Raw genomic sequence first — 12,831 nt, 5'->3', positions numbered from 1 at the left:
TGTATGAAGAATTTTTTGGGTATAATATGTCACAGTTTACTTTATTTTGCTATCCTCACTTACATAAATTAACTAGTGTCCAGCACCCACTAGTAAAAATATATCAAAAATGTCTGATAATTTTTGGTTTGACTGTACAAATGTATAAATACACACACACACTTTTCTTGATCAATTTTTTTTCTTTTTTGCAGAAAATACACACATACAGCCACACACATCCATATTTTTACCAGTAAAAACATCTATAAAACTACTTTATAGTTTATATTTATCTTAACTATCTGTCTGTCCGTCTCTCTCTAAACTCTCTCATGAGTGGTATCATGTTCTCTTTTATTCACACAAGATCAGTGGTCCTGATGAGAAGCACATCACCGTTTCACAGTCATTCACTCAGACACTGATGGATCACCAGAGTGAGAGAGCGGTCTGCATCACAAGCTTTCCAAAAGAGAGCTTTAAAAAAAAAAAAAAACCACTGCATGCACAGTATCTCATATCACAGTATCCCCGTGTGTCAGATTATTCACACATCTTCCTGCTCTATGTCAGAATTAAGTATATTCTCTCCATCTAAAGTTAAGATTATGCAAAAACAAAACCTCAAATGAGAGTTGAGGGGTGGAGGTGAGGTGAGAGAGAAACAGGAAGAGAGTGAAAAGGTTAACGTGCACGCATACATGAGTACATTAATACTTAACGCAGAATGAGTGCAGGTTGTGGGGGCGCACGGACAAGGACAGAAACAGAGGTTAAGGGGACCAGCGGTAAATGGACCGAGCGGACTTTATGATAATTTCATTTCCAAAGACATAAACACATTAACACAGCAAGAAGGGGTTAACAATGAATTGACTAATTACCGGAGAGACAGAAAGGGAGGGAGGGGTTTGCAAAGAGAGGGACAAACAAAAAAAGGAATAAACAAGGAAATGCCGGGAGATGGAATTACATAACAGATGCTAGGAAGTTAAAGGCAAAGACAAATAAGCAGGAATTTCTCTTACCTTTGATTGTGTGAGTGTGAAAGACTCCCTCATAAACAAGTGAATTCCTAAGCACAGGGGTCTGCACTAACAGGTGGTGCAAGAGAAAGAGATAGAGAAGGGGAGAGAGAGAGAGAGAGAAAGAGAGAGGGAGAAAGAAGAGGAGGGGGAGGGAGAGACAGAGAGGGAGAGAGAGGAGGAGGAGGAGAAACAGAGATAGTGAGGAGTGAGTGTGTAGCATAACATCAAAGAATCTATAGGATTACACATGCAGAAATGTGAAGAAGAACAAGAGGATGAAGGATTTGGGTGAAAGGGAGGGAAAGATGGGAGGAGATATTTGATAGAATGCGCAGTGGCTGGAGAAACGGTGGGATGGATGGATTGGGAAAGAGAAACTGTATTTGGACTGAGCCACATGTGCTACAATTTCACTTGCACGACGGCTAATTCCATTTCCTGTAGGCATGTTTTTGGTTTACTGTCATAGTCTCTCACTCTCTTTTTCTCTGTGTCAGACCTACTGTGCAATATTATTTTATACCTTAATTTACACTGTCAACATTAATAAGCAGGGCTCCTTTGTCGGTGACTGAAGGATTTAGATTCGGTTCATCTAAAAATGAAAATCCTGTCATCATTTAATCACTTTCATGTCATTCCAAACAGGTCATGAAAAACAATATTGGATATTTATTGTGTGGGCAAAAAATATCTTTGTTTTTCGAAATATCTTCTTTTGTGTTCCACAGATGTACAGGTTTGGAACGACATGAGAGTAAAAAGTAAATTATGACAACATTTTTATTTTTAGGTGAACTATCCCTTTAAGAGGAAACTAAATCCTTCATGCAGTCACTGATAAAGACTCCCTGCTTATTAATGTTGACAGTGCAAATTAATTCATGTAGACTAAAATAATATTGCATACACATCTCACAGTATGACACAGAGCTAGAACAATCCCTTTATCCTGGTTTGTAAGTATTGCACTACTGTTTCAATACAGTATAAATGATTTAAGCATGCTTTGTATGCATTTTGTCTTAGTTGCTGGCCTTGCAGTGTGTTGGTGTGAGGGTTCTCACTACAGTTACATGTGCCAAGGAAAGCATCTGTCTCTCTCCCTCCATATAATTTGCTCTAATGATGCCTAATGATACATGCGTGAGAACACACACTCCTACATACACACACACTTGCACAATACAATATCAGAACACGCATTGTAAAATCAGAACACACACTTTCACAAAGATTTTTTTTTTTTTTTTTTTTTAAGAGGACTCACTGATCTTATTCCGCCTCAACTCAATCTCTCAAGACAGGGGGGATTAAAGATGGTCTGTAGCATGAGCAGTCGCTCATTTCTTTGTTTTTCCTCATTAAAAATCTCCCTTGGCTTGATCCCTTTTTTTCTATGCATTTCACCATTTCTCTTCCTACTCACTCCCACTCCTGTCTCTCCCCCCTATTCTTTCCATCTCCTCCCAGAGGATTTTTGTCTCTTTCTCTGGCATGCTTAAATATACACACGTGTGCGATTGAGATGGAACGAATGTGCGTTGTGTTCCGTCTCTTTCTTTTGTGCATTATGTTGGCTCGTCCACCTCTTTCACAGGTGTGTGGCATATTATATTGGCTGCTCATGAAATCACCCGTGTTGTGCCCCTCTTTTAATACAACTCTTTTTAGGACGCTATCATGCCGATCACAGGCTCTGCAGTCCAGATGTAATGAAAGCGAAGCGAAGCGTCTGGCAGATAGCAGCAGAGATAGCACACATTGAAGAAAGCCTCCTGTTACCATGCAGGCCCGCCGTCCCAATTAACCAGCCTCATGCTACCGATCAGCCCCTCAGCCTCAGTACGTGATCTTTTTGGTCTGAGAACACGCCATTATTAACATGCTCAGATCAATGTCTAATTGAACCGCTCTAATTAGGTTCTATTCCTTTAATGTAAGGCGTAGAGGTCAAGTGGCACTCGATCAGAAAATGCCTGGGGCAGTTTCTGATTGTGGAGGACTGGAGTTGCTATTAGGAAGAATCAAACAAGTTAGGAGTTCAAAAGCCAGCGACGTTGGCTGCATGGGACTGGTTTTGTTATGGTGGTCATGATTCATATTTTATAACTTGCAGAATGCGGATATTACATGATCGCTATCGCAGGATTGAAGACTTTATCTTTCGGTGTCATCATTAAAACGCTGGACTAAACATTAAACAATATGTTGTTGCTTCTTTAGAAGCTGTTGTGATATGGCTGAATTTTGCTGATGCCTCACATTTTGGACTTAAAATAGGGATTTTTGTAAACACTGAACTAAAGAGGCCTAGACTTCAGGGCAGATTTTCCTGAGAAGCATCCATTGATTTTTGTCTTAGGTATACGTTCATCTAATACAGGTTTTTAGTCCTGGTGCATGTTTAGAGGACCTGGGCTTTTCAGAAATGCTAAATGTTTGTGGGTTTGAGTGCAATCATTTTCAAAAATGCTGAAATTTAACAATGGAAACCTTTCTTGTACTATAAAGCTACTGATTTCAGTTCCCTTTGTAAGGGACTTTGAGTATTAATGTATATTTTCACCTTTTGGGTGACATTACAATTGATTAGTTTAATATATTGGTCCACTTTATATTAGGTGGCCTTAACTACTATGTACTTACATCAAAAAATAAGTACAATGTACTTATTGTGTTCATATTGTATTGTAAAACACTTTTGCTGCTATTGAGGTGCGATATGGGTAAAGGTCAAGTTTGGTGGTATGGGTAGGTTTAAGGGTGCTTTAAGGTGTAAGGGAAGGCTCAACAGTGCAATTATACATGCAACTAGATTAAAAAGTTCGTCAAGACAAACTTTAAGTTGGCTTAAAAAAGCCGATCCAGAAAGTTTGAAGTAGTTTTAAAAGTTTTCAGTTTGAAAGTTTAAGTTTTAGTTTAGTAGATAGATAGATAGATAGATAGATAGATAGATAGATAGATAGATAGATAGATAGAGTCAGGGTACTCAAGGTGGTTTCTAGGATTTTACTATGCGGTTGCTAAGGTACTTAGGATGGTTGCTAGGCTGTTGCTATGTGGTTGCTAGGGTACTCGGGGTGGTTGCTAGGGAGTGGCTTGGCAGCTACCAATGATGATACTTCAAAGGCTTCTTGCCAGTATGAATGATATAAACCAACTCCTATGCCTCTATGATATACAGATTTGAAGATATCCCTCTATGCTTTGGGTTGCTAGGGTATTGCTATGAGGTTGCTAGGATATTCTATATAAGATATAGATAGATAGATAGATTTAATTTGATAGATAAATAGATAGATAGATAGATAGATAGATAGATAGATAGATAGATAGATAGATAGATAGTTTGATAGATAGATAGATAGATAGATAGATAGATAGATAGATAGATAGATAGATAGATAGATAGATAGATAGATAGAGTTTAATGAGTTTCAATGGATTAGAAATAGTACATAGAATGGCACTTGAGTCTAATTGAGTTTTTGAGTCTAATGGGCTTCCGTAGTTTAAATTTGAATTTTGACAGTTGGAATTTGAAAGTCTTGGCTCATTTTAACATTCCGTCAATGAAAGTCAATGGGATTTTTCCGAGCTTTAATAGTCATTTTTAGGAAAACCGTAAGTCGGATCAGTTAGAAAAGATATAGCAACTCGAGTCAGAACAGTCTGAAGGTCTGACCTGAGTTTGGAGTTTATAGAGTTAAAGCTCTAGGAGGAGTAGCAGTCAGAAATGTTAGTCTCAGAAGAAAATAGCATAACAATATGTTGGCTTTTTCAAGCCAACTTAATTATACATGAAATTGCCCAAAAACACACGGGCCTGATACCAAGCTCATGTATTTGTACTCGTACTTGTAAAAATACCCCTGATACCAAAGACCGATACCTCACATGATGCAACTGACAAATTTTCCGTACACAGAGATACAGAAGAGCAGCAGCAGGAACAATGTCAGCCTCAGAGGTGTGGAAATACTTCAAAATTAATGACGACAACACAAACATGCAAATCCTGCATGCAAATCCCAGTTCTCTCAGACAGCATGCAATCAGTTCTTATTGTGCCTGAATGGTCAAAATGTCAAATCAAATAGTTGTCAAAATGTCATCGCGTGCATTTCACATAAATACAGTCGATTATGGCTTAAGTGGACGTAAACAGGTGGGTGAAAACAGGATATTACATCCATTCGGTCTTAAAATGACAGTAGCCTAATTAAATATTTATCTGTCTTTAATGTTAATAAAACAACAAAAGATGTTAAATGAATGTATATATATATATATATATATATATATATATATATATATATATATATATATATATATATAGTGAAATAAGATTTCTCATATCATGGTCATATTGCCCACCTCGTCCTGTATTCCACCATGAGAAATATGGTCACCCTAGGTTGTTTTCTTTGGTTCACAATGTTATGTTATAAACATTTGTTCTGTAATATTTGTTTAGCACTTTTTGAAAGGCAAGTTTAAAAAAGACTTGATGTTTGTTTGTTTGTTTTGTTTTTTATTATGACTTTGGTAATTATGCCCATTGAAGGTTATTGGACACTGTGTAATTTTTGTTCTTTAAGTTTATGACAAGCACACACTCTAAAAAATGCTGGGTTAAATACGGACAAACCCAGGGATTGGGTTGTTTTAACCCAGCCATTTTTTTCAACCAATTTTGGATAGATTTTTTTAGCCAGCAATATAGTAATATAATAAAAGGCATGTTTTTGCTCACACCCAAATAGGGGCAAATTTGTGGGGTATTTTAAGCTGAAACTTGACCAGACCAGAGACTTATATTACATCTTGTGAAAGAGGGCATAATAGGTGCCCTTTAACCCAACCTGCTGGGTTTGTCCATATTTAACCCAGCATAAAAATTATTACTTTTTTCATTGGAGTAATAATAAAGAAGCTGTCCTAAATTCATTAGTCTCACTGTGTTGTGCTTGGAAAACTGCCACATCACAAAAAAAAATAAAAATAAAGAAAGAAATTAATAAATGTATGCCAATATCACTCTAAAAAATGCTGGGTTAAAAACAACCCAAGTTGGGTTAAATATGGACAAACCCAGCAGGTTGGGTTAAAGGGCACCTATTATGCCCTCTTTCACAAGATGTAATACAAGTCTCTGGTCTGGTCAAGTTTCATCTTAAAATACCCCACAAATTTGCCCCTATTTGGGGGTGAGCAAAAACATGCCTTTTACTATAATACTATATTGCTGGCTAAAATATATATATCCAAAATTGGTTGAAAAATATGGCTGGGTGAAAACAACCCAATCCCTGGTTTTGTCCATATTTAACCCAGCATTTTTTAGAGATACCGTTCGCCAGACGATTTGTTGAATAAAGTCATTATTTTTGTTATTTTTTTGTGCACAAAAAGTGCGCGCAATGCATTTAATTTTTAAAAACCAGAATTATATAATATCAAGTATACAAAGAGTGCTACATAAGAGAAATAGCACTCTTTGTACTTGACATTAATCTACATTATTAGGGATATTAGGGATAATTTAGTGTACTTTAGTTCACTTTAAGCAAACAATATTGGAACATTATATCAAAGTTTGAGACATGTAGCACAAAAAAAACCACGGGGATACAGACATTTAAACAGATTGTTAACATACTCTCTGGTGTCCCTTAATCTTAACCATGTTTCAGTTTGAGGAGACAAATGAACTGAAAATAAATTTACTGCACAAAGAATTTCTGTGATAATTTAACACCTAATCCTTTCAAATGCAAATTAGTTTTCTGTATGAGCTCTCAAGTGCAACACATTTTTCCAGAGACAAACGTTCCATTGCTTCAAAACAAAACAGGAGATTCTCAAACACTCCACACATATGATTGATTTTCTTAACTGTTTTTCTTTTCAATGTGTAAGTGACTTAATGAAAATAAAAGAGGAGTGAATTTAAGCTTTCGGTGTTGTACAAATGAAAACAAAGAAAGATCAGAAGAGAGCTATAGAGGAGAGCTGCTGTTTCTTTTGAGTGACAGTGACACTGACACTAACAGACATCAAAGCAATGATGTCATATCCCCTAAACTCGACCCGGCTGTCACCATGGTAATGAGTTGCTGCACAACAATACCAATTGTTATTGAAGTTCAATAGAATACATGACATTCGCTTCTCTTTATCACGTCTCTCTTTTAGTCAAACAAAACTCAAATTGAGATTTAATTGGACTCTGGACATCTGAATTCCTGTCTTGTCAGAGAGCAGAAGAAAGAAAAGCACCTTCAAAGGTTCAGGGATAGGGTGGAGGGGTTATTATTGATGGGGGAAGAGAGAAGGAGAAGCCAGAAGAGTCTTAAGAGCCGCGCACATTAATGTGTATGAAATTAAAACTGGATTGTTATCCTCTCAATTAATTAATGGCCATTAGTGACTAATAGGGCCAAGTCTCATTATTCAGCCTAGCACTGTTAACCGGCTGCTGACTGAGCGGAAAGAAAACAAGTTACAGGTGATGACGAAGAGGGTGAAAGAAAAATATATGGATAATTGGTTTGATACAAATAACATAAGAGCACCAGGAGGAGAGAAGTAAGGTATTGGAAGAGCAGAGGCAGAAGGTGAACAGAAAACGGCAAGCAGATTGGAATGACTAAGTGGCATTAAAGCACAAAAAAATAAACACATATTACTTGTGCATGTTTTTTTTTCAATATCAGTGTTGGCTGCAAATATATTAGCATGAGCTATAGTCCTTTAACAACATGTTAGTGCATTAAAGTGTTTTAAAAAAAAAAAAGTATAAAATCCCAGTAAAATCTAAATTTATCATCACATTTTATATATGTATATAGATAATATCTAAATATATTTTGGTGTCTGCTGACACTAAAGCCAAAGTATATATGTACAGTCCTGGTCAGAATTATTGGCACGCTAGGTAAATATGATCGAAGAAGGCTGTCAAAATAAATCACACATTTATCCTTTTGATCTTTCATTCTAAAAATTCTCAAAAATATGTAACCTTCACAATTCACATTATGAAAAAAATGTTTTTCTCCAAAACATGTTGGCCACAATTATTAGCGAGGTGACTATGAAATTGTCATGCCATGACTCTCTGATTCACAGGAGTATAAATATGAGGAAACACAAAGACCCTCAAAAAGGCCCTTAAAAGACCCTTAAATTCCCTTAATCATCCATCACATGGGGTAAAACTAAATATTATAGTTCTGATGTGCAGCAAAAGGTTGTTGAGCTTCACAGAATAAAAAAGGCTGTAAGAAAATAGCTAAAACATTGAAAATTCCCAGTTCCACCATCAGGGCAATAATTAAGAAGTTCCAATCAACTAAAGATGTTTCTGCCTGGAAGAGGACGTGTGTCTATATTGTCTTAATGGAGAGTTTAAGAGGCCAAAGACTCTCCAAGGATCACAGCTGGAGAACTGCAGAAAATATCTGAGACTTGGGATGAGAAAGCCTAAAAAATATTAAACAGCACCTACATCACCACATAGTGTTTGGGAGGGTTTCAAGAAAAAAATCCTCTGCTTTCCTCCAAAAACAAACTCCAGTATATTCAGTTGTCAGATATGACTGGAATTTCAAACTGGATCTTTAATGTTGTGGGCCTATTTTTCTGCCGAAGGTCCAGGACATCTTGAATACATGGTATCATTGATTCTATGAAATACAGATAAAAAAAAATCAAAACCTGACCACTTCTGCTAGAAATCTTATAATGGGCCGTGGTTGGATCTTCCATCAGGACAATGATCCAAAACAAACATCAAAACCAACACAAAATTGTGTCTCTGAGCACAAAATGAAGCTTCTGCCATGGTCGTCCCTGTCCCCTGACCTGAACCCTAAAGAAAATGAGAGGAGTGAACTGAAGAGAAGAAGCACCAACATGGAGAATTTGGGAATCTGAAGGATCTGGAGAGATTCCGTATGGAGGAATGGTCTCTGATCTCTTGTCAGGTGTTCTCCAAACTCATCAGGCATTATAGGTGAAGACTCAGAGCTGTTCTCTTAGCAAAAGGAGGTTGCAAAAAGTATTTAACAAAAGGGTGCCATTAATTGTGGCCAACGTGTTTAGGAGAAAAACATTTATTTCATAAAGAGATTTTCCATACATTTTCAATTATTTTACTTTAATGAAAGGTTAGATTTTTGTATATTTTTAAATAAAACATTAAAAGGTTTAACAATGCATTTTTATTTTCCAAGGTTTCTTTGTTCAAATTTACCAGTTGTCAATAATTCTGACCAGAGAGTGTATATATATATATATATATATATATATATATATATATATATATATTGTAGATAGATAGATAGATAGATAGACAGACAGACACCCTAAGGAATGGACATACTCTTTCATATGTGAGTCACCACACACACATAAAGGAAGACTAAGTGACAAGACAATATAATGAGAAATATGGTGACAGGCACATTAGCACACTGACCGTGTGTGCAGATAGAGAGGGATCATGTCAAAGTGTGATATGAATATCTAAACACCTACTTGCACACACACACACACACACACTCACACATGAGTGCTGACCCAAGTATTCTCATGCATGAATACATACAAACACACTCTCACACCAGTTGACACTTGCGCCGTCCCCACCGCACATTCTTACTGCAACAGCAGGGGCCCTCCAGATGTTCAAAATGAACAGACATTCATACAAACGCACACAGGAACACACATTTGCGCACCTGCATGTCTGACATGTGGAGCAGAGTTTCTGACTTTACGCACACTCTTTGCACCCATCCGTCTTGGACATACACACACACACACACACATGCACCATGAGGAGAGGTGGTCTATGGTCTCTGTGGTCTCTTTTGGAATTTCCAAAGGCTTGTTGCTAGGCAACAAGAGGAGCTTCTCTACCCGTAGCGATAGGATGGAAATGGATTGAGAGATGGAGAGGGTGAACACAGTACTTTAAATGTATTTTTAAAACTGCTCCACAAAGTTACTGATATCCTGTTACTTTTGCATCTATTTTTAATACAGTCCATTTATTTTAATTCATCCATTTGCCATTTGGAAATGAAGTCCAGTGCTGCATTTATTAAGTAAAATAGGCCTACATTAGAGTAATTCAGGTGGATTAATAGACTTTTTGGAAACTTTGTGCACTCACAGAACACGACTTCATTTGCATATTAAGATTTTTCTATGAAATCTTCATACCATGTGTACACATTTGTTCCGGAGATTATGGGAAAGGAAGAAAAAGAGGATTGCGCTGCCGCAGTGTGTCTGTGGGAGAATGACATAAATGGATTATCTTGTGTTAATGTTACAAGCAAAGTGCAAGGAGGAGGTGTAGAGTTTTTTCAGTGTGTATGTAGCAGGATGAATATAAAGTTGTTATAATGAATATAATTTGCATCCCTCTCAAATTTAATTTAAATGTTGTATATTTCAGAAGGTTTTGAATTTTATCAAATGTGTCATTTTGCTGTGAGACACAAGCTATTCCAACATTTTGAGTATGTTGCGTAATAATCTTGCTTTTTTCTTTATTTTGTATTGTTGTTCGGTGTTTTACAGGTTGTCTACATCCTTCCCCAGGCAGCACATTACAGTAAACCTCTATGTGCCTTTAGACTGCAGTTGAGCTCTTTACTCTTGACACTCATGTGCTGATAACATTCAATACACGTCTGGAAAAAGAAAAGGAGTTAAAAACTGATCAACCTAGAGAGATTCCCGTGGCCCACCGACTGATTAAGTTTTAATCTAATGCTTTGCTTCTTCTGTGTGCATATCTCTACGTGTTGAATTAGCCTAATATAAATCTTTCAACATTTATGGACTCCATTTAAAAGTCAACATAACTTACCCTAAGCAAAAAAATAAATAAATAAATTTAAATTTTAAATTTGGGCCACAACTGTTCATCCCGCGAGTTTATTTAACTGTTATTTTCAGTGTTAGCATAATTTTCAATTACTGAGTACTTTATTTGATATGAAGAATATGATTTATGGGAACATGTTTATGAAGTATAGCACATGCAAAGAGCTCACAATGTCTGAGTTGTGCGGGTGTAGTGGTTCCGTTTGTTTATTCCACTTCTCGCTCTGTTGAAAAGGCTACTAATAGAAACTGTCATATGTGCTTTGAACTGCTCCCTATACTCACATGCTTTTCAAAACGCTCTTAAATGAGATATATGGCGCTTCTAGATAATCCTCTGTGCAAAATTCATTTCCACGTCTCATTTTCAGCTCCACACATCTTTAGACTGCTTCACTACTGCCCTCTATCTGTCTCGAGATGAGATATTGCTCTGCGAGGATTTTACTCTGCTGTAACTATACAATGTGGTATTGTGTCAAGAGACACATGACAGGTTAAATAGATTTAGCGTTATGCTGGCTCATTTGGAGCACTTCATATGCACTTTAATAATACAGTAAAGTATTATTCTTAAGTAGGCGGTAAGGCAGAATATTTAGTAAAAATTTGGGGTTGCACTTATTGTGCACATATATGCAAAACAGTAGTGTTGTAGCTCAAGACCGGTCTTAAAGGGTTAGTTCACCCAAAAATGGAAAAATGTCATTTATTATTCACCCTCATGTCGTTCTACACCTGTAAGACTTTCGTTCATCTTCAGAACACAAATTAAGATATTTTTGATGAAATCCGATGGCTCAGTGAGGCCACCATTGAGAGCAAAGCCATTGAAACTCTCAAGATCCATAAAGGTACTAAAAGCATATTTGAAACAGTTCATGTGAGTTCAGTGGTTCTATCTTAATATTATAAAGCAACAAGAATACTTTTTGTGCACCAAAAAAAACCCCAAAAAACGACTTTTTAACAATATCTATATGGGCAGATTTCAAAACACTGCTTCAGAGCTTTACGAATCAAATCAGTGAATCGGATCACCAAAGTCACGTGATTTCAGCAGTTTAGCCATTTGATAGGAGATCCGAATCACTGATTCGATTCGTAAACCTCTGAAGCAGTGTTTTGAAATCGGCCCATCACTATATTGTTGAAAAGTCATTATTTTGTTTTTTTGGCACACAAAAAGTATTTTTGTCGCTTTATAATATTAATGTAGTACCACTGAACTCACATGAACTGTTTCAAATATTTTTTTAGTACATTAATGGATCTTGAGAGTTTGAATGGCTTTGCTCTCAATGGAGACCTCACTGAGCCATTGGATTTCATCAACAATATCTTAATTTGTGTTCTGAAGATGAATGAACGTCTTATGGGTGTGGAACGACATGAGGCTGAGTAATTAATGACATTATTTTTGGGTGAACTAACCCTTTAAGACCATTTTTTGAAAGTGTCAACCACACTTGTACTCTATCTTGTCTTGGTCTCAGACTAAGAGGACTCGGGATTTTGTTTCAAGACCAGTCAAGACCACAAATGCCGGGATATTACTAAATTGCTGGTGCATTGTCTGATTTATTTATTAACATCATTAATATGATTGGAGGTAAAACTTACTGCTTCAGATCCATTCAATAAATTATTTCTAATATGATTTATTTATTGTGCCAGTTCAGAAATTAATGAGGGATTGTGTCAAAAATGCCACCAAAATTAATACAAATGCTCACAAAATTCCAGATATTGTTGCAAAAAAGTACTTGTATGAGATCTGGATTTTTGTATTATAACATAATATAATTAAGCAATATCACAAGAAAGAGGACTGTTTTCACAAACTTCAGCATGACTGCAAACATGATATTGCTTTTATAAAAATACAATTAAAAAAATATTCAGAGTTTTA

General features: G+C 36.4%; 2 protein-coding genes across 3 annotated transcripts in view; one reads left to right on the top strand and one right to left on the bottom strand.

Moving 5' to 3' along the window:
* The window catches only part of doc2a (double C2-like domains, alpha), a 36,162-nt gene extending 34,699 nt beyond the window's left edge, over positions 1–1,463 (bottom strand). The window contains exon 1 of the mRNA XM_048208359.1: positions 1,011–1,463. The gene's annotated coding sequence lies outside the window, so the exon portion shown is untranslated. The remainder of the gene's footprint in view (positions 1–1,010) is intronic.
* Positions 1–12,831, top strand: part of sgf29 (SAGA complex associated factor 29) — a 33,097-nt gene that overhangs the window by 11,253 nt on the left and 9,013 nt on the right. The gene's annotated exons all lie outside the window — the stretch shown is intronic.

Source organism: Megalobrama amblycephala, linkage group LG1 (genome assembly GCF_018812025.1).
Source record: "Megalobrama amblycephala isolate DHTTF-2021 linkage group LG1, ASM1881202v1, whole genome shotgun sequence".
NCBI lineage: Eukaryota > Metazoa > Chordata > Actinopteri > Cypriniformes > Xenocyprididae > Megalobrama > Megalobrama amblycephala.
Note: the sequence above shows the minus strand (reverse complement) of the source record. Positions and strands in the feature narration are given on the sequence as shown.